General features: G+C 34.6%; 1 protein-coding gene across 1 annotated transcript in view; it reads left to right on the plus strand.

Moving 5' to 3' along the window:
* LOC113803191 (FMRFamide receptor) overlaps nt 1-5000 on the plus strand; it is a 33721-nt gene that overhangs the window by 24001 nt on the left and 4720 nt on the right. The gene's annotated exons all lie outside the window — the stretch shown is intronic.

Genomic DNA, 5000 nt, shown 5'->3' on the forward strand with positions numbered 1-5000 from the left:
AGAAAGGGAGGGGTGGGATGGGAGGGAAGGAAGGGAAAAGAATGGATGGAGGAAGGAAGGAAGGGAGGGAAAAGAAGGGATGGATGGAGGTAGGGGAAGGAGAAAGGGAAAAGCAAGGGATGGATGGAGGAAGGAAGGAATTAAAAAGGGAAGAAAAATAAAAGAAGGATGAATGGAGGTAGGAAGGAAGGGAAAAGAAGGGATGGATGGAGGAAGGAAGAAAGGGAAAAGAATGGATGGAGGGAGAGAGGAAGGAAGGGAAAAGAAGGGATGGAGGAAGGAAGGGAGGGAAAAGAAGGGATGGATGGAGGTAGGAAGAAAGAGAAAGGAAGGGGTGGATGGAGGAAGAAAGAGAGAGAAGAGAAGGGATGGATGGAGGAAGGAAGAAGGAGAGAAGAAGGGGTGGATGGAGGTAGGAAGAGAGAGAAGAGAAGGGATGGATGGAGGAAGGAAAGAATTGAAAAGAGAAGAAAGAGAAAAGATGGGATGAATGGAGGAATGAAGAAATATAAAAGAATATTGGAAGGAAGCAATTGAAAAAGGAAGGAAGAAAGAGAAAGAAAGGAATGGATGAAGGAAGGAATTGAAAAAGAAAGAAAAGTGAAAGAATGAATGAAAGAAAAGAAGAACAGATACGAAGGAATTAAAAAAGAAAGAAAAATCAAAGAATGAATGAATGGAGGAAGGAAGGAATTGAAAAAAATACTTAATTGGATTGATATGATGTTAATTTTTTTTTCTTTTTTTCTTTTTTTTGGGGGGGTTGTTAGTTCCTATGTTTTGGGATTTTTAATTGTGTCTGAGAGAGAGAAGTGAAAGAGTGAAAGGATGAGGGAGCGAGAGAAAACAGATTTTAAGGCATGATTGACTGAGATATATGATAGGAGGAAGAGTGAGAGAGATATAATATGATAGGAGGGAGGGAAAGAAGAGAGAGAGAGAGAGACAGACAAAGAGAGAGAGAGGGAGAGGGACAGACAAAAAGAGAGAGAGGGAGAGAGACAGACAAAGAGAGAGAGAGAGAGAGAGTGAGTGAGAGACAGAGACAGAGAAGGAGAAGCGAGAAAACAAAGAGACCGAGAAACCGACAGAAACAGAAAAAAAAGACCTAAAGACACCCAAACAGACAGAGTTCAGACCCAAACGGACAACCCAAGACAGCGAGACCGAATCACGGACCACAGACAAAGACAGACCGCACCTGCCCTCCCGCTGCCGCAAACCGTAAGTAACAGCCAGACATAAGGGTCATCCCCCAAATCCAATAGTGATTAATGTAGACCATTTTGAATTTGATTAGCATGGCAGAGGAGTGCGACTAACCACTGCGAAACGAGACCTCGCTACCGCACTAACGGTCGGTGCCTTAACTAAATGGGTGGTTGTGTTTGTCTGTTTGTGTTTGTGCATAAGTTTGTGTGTGTGTGTTTGTGCATAAGTTTGCGTTTGTGTGTGTGTGTATGTTTGTGGTGTTTGTGCATAAGTTTGCGTTTGTGTGTGTTTGTTTGTGTGTGTTTGTGCATAAGTTTGCGTTTGTGCGTGTGTGTTTGTTTGTGGTGTTTGTGCATAAGTTTTCGTTTGTGTGTGTGTTTGTATCTGTGATAGTTCATACTGGATGTTAAGATCTGCTTTTATGGTAATAATTCTGCGAAATGCCGGGAAAGAAATTGAAAAAAAAACAACAAAAAGAGAGAGAGAGAGGGAAAAAATGTGTGTGTGTGTGTGTGAGTGTTCGTGTGTGTATGTGTGAGCGTATGTATGTATGTATGTATGTATGTATGTGTATGTGTGTGTGTGTGTATGTGTGTGTGTGTGTGTGTGTGTGTGTGTGTGTGTGTGTATGTGTGTATGTGTATGTGTGTGCGTGTGTATGTGTGTGCGTGTGTATGTGTGTGTGCGTTTGTGCGTGTGTGTATGTATGTGTGTGTGCGCGCGCGTGTGTGCGTACAGCTGCACAGAAAACCATCGTAAGGAGGAGAGTTGTCGAAACATTCATTATCGAACTGAACCTTATGTTACTGAAGGCTTCCTATTTTGGGTTTCCAATTCGTTACGTTCAAGTCTCGAATAATCGTTTCGAAATTGATGTGGATTCACTGTGAGATGATGATTTTATTCCTGTGAGAGGTGGAATATGTCTTGCAATATTCAGATAAGCTTTACATACCCTGATGCAGTTGGAGATTCAGGGATGCTAACAGTATAGTAGCTTTAACAACTATATTTCAGAAAGTATCGTTGCTTGTGTCAAAATATTTAGCAGGATTTCCTAACGATATTTTTCTTCGTAACTGTACATACGTATATAAGTATGTATGTATGCATATATATATATATATATATATATATATATATATATTATATATATATATATGTATATATATATGTGTGTGTGTGTGTGTGTGTGTGTGTGTGTGTGTGTGTGTGTGTGTGTGTGTGTGTGTGTGTGTGTGTGTATATGTATGTATATATATATATATATATATATATATATATATATATATATATATATATATATATATATGTATATATATATGTATATATATATATATATATGTGTGTGTGTGTGTGTATGTGTGTGTGTGTGTGTGTATGTGTGTGTGTGTGTGTGTGTGTGTGTGTGTGTGCATATATGTATGTATGTATTTGTATATTCATTTATTTATTTATCTGTTTATTTATTACATGTGCTACAAATTCAAGTACTGCCAGTCCATTACGTTTTCATGACTCTGTATGATGGGGCACTTTGTATGATGCCTCTGATATAGTGTCACATTTTACCGCGAGTTGTGTACATTTACGAGAACAGTTCACAATGTTCAAAATTCAAAAAAAAGTCTATGACGAACGATGATACTGTACTGTAGTTGTTACAAGCGTTATAGTAATATATATTTAATTAAAACAGGCTATATCCTGTCTATGATGGAGATATAGTGTCGTAGATATGACAGAATTCACCTCATGTCATAGGCAGGAAATGAACGAAATATCGATCTGCATGAACATTAGAATAACGTTTATGGTTGATGAAATACTAGTCATTATGAATCATGGTATTTATAAGATAAGAGATGGCTATTTATAGACGTAATAAACTTTTCCTAATTCATCTTTATTGGTAACAGTGTCGGGGATCAAAAAGCGTCAGTTGTTAGTTATTTTAAAGTGGGTTGTTGTAGTTTAGAAATGATGTTGTTGATCTTTAAACAAGTTATTCGCTGTTGAATTTGTATGTAGTTGATAATATTGATGCTATTTTTATTTTTACTTTTTAATTTTCTTTCTTAACAATGCCGTAATTTTCTTTCATGCTTTTTTTCCTTTTTTTCTATACATCTTTATCTAGTATTTTTTCTGTTCGATTTATTTTTATGTTATTCATTTTATGTGTATGTTTTTTTTATTCTTTTTTCTTATTTTGCCGATATTTCTACCTTTGTTTTTCTTATTCGTCTTGCTCTCCTTCCCTCTCTATCTATCTATCTATCTCTCTATCTATTTGTCTCTCTATCTATCGCTCTCTCTCTCTCTCTCTCTCTCTCTCTCTCTCTGTTTTGCTCTCTCTATCTCACTCTCTCTCTCTCTCTCTCTCTCTCTCTCTCTCTCTCTCTCTCTCTCTCTCTCTCTCTCTCTCTCTCTCTCTCTCTCTCTCTCTCTCTCTCTCTCTTTCTTTCTCTCACTCTCAGTATATATATATATATATATATATATATATATATATATATATATATATATATATATATGTATATATATACATACATATATATATATATATATATATATATATATATATATATATATATATATATATATATATATATATATCCCTCTCTCTCTCTCTCTCCCACCCTCCCTCCCTCTCCCTCTTCCTCCCAACTTCACTCATCTGCAACCCCGCTTCACACTCTCCGCAAGCGAATTGGGATTAACGAAATATAAAAGAAAGTTATTCCGTTTTTTATAACAAAGGGAAGAGAGAGTTCGCGCCGCTCTGGGAATAGCTGTAGAGTGAATCTTCTCTGCGATGTGAGGTGATCCAATTAAAATATGCAAATTATCTCACCTCTTGACCCTTTTTGTTGTTTTATAATTATTATTATCATTATTATTATTACTATTATTATTATCATTATTAATATTATCATTATTATTACTTTTATCATTATTATTATTATTATTATTATTATTATTATTATTATTATTATTATTATCGTTTTTATAATTATCAGCATCGGCATTATCATTATCATGATTATTGTTGTTATTACTGTTATATTTATTATTGTAATTATCATTATTATTATTATTATTATTATTATCATTATTTGTGTTTTTATCATCATTATCATTATTATCATCATTATCATTATTTGTATTGTTATTATTATTGTTATTGTTGTTGTTGTTGTTACTGTTATTTTTATTATTATTATTATTACTTTATTATGATGATTATTATTATCATCATCATTATCATTATCATTATTGTTGTTATTGCTGTTATTTTTATCCTTGTTATTATCATTATAATTTTCATCATTATTATTGTTATCATCAATATTATTATTAATATTATCAACATGACCATCATTAATAGAAATTTGTGCTTCTAGAATACCGCCTCGTAGTCCAAAAATAGAACAATAGTGAGGTCTAGGTTTAATAGAAGAGCTAATCTCCCTAATTAATTATGGAATTACGAATTTCATCAAATTTATTGACTGATTTAAAAGCGAGACGGACGAGTATCGCCTCAAAGGAAGTGTATGGCAAGGTATGACATGTATTATACATTGCAGACATGACAGTGGCATAGTGACGGTTAGGTTGCAATGTGTGGTGAAGAGACGACTTGATGGTGACTTTGTGATAGTGAGTGATAGTAAGTTGGTTGTGTCACTATACAAGAATGTGTTGTGATTGAGTGATAGGTGGGATATTAATGGTTATGTTCTACTGAGAAAGTGAAGTGAAGGTGTAGTGACTATGTGGTG

The sequence above is a fragment of the Penaeus vannamei genome, chromosome 11, assembly GCF_042767895.1.
Source record: "Penaeus vannamei isolate JL-2024 chromosome 11, ASM4276789v1, whole genome shotgun sequence".
Classification (NCBI taxonomy): domain Eukaryota; kingdom Metazoa; phylum Arthropoda; class Malacostraca; order Decapoda; family Penaeidae; genus Penaeus; species Penaeus vannamei.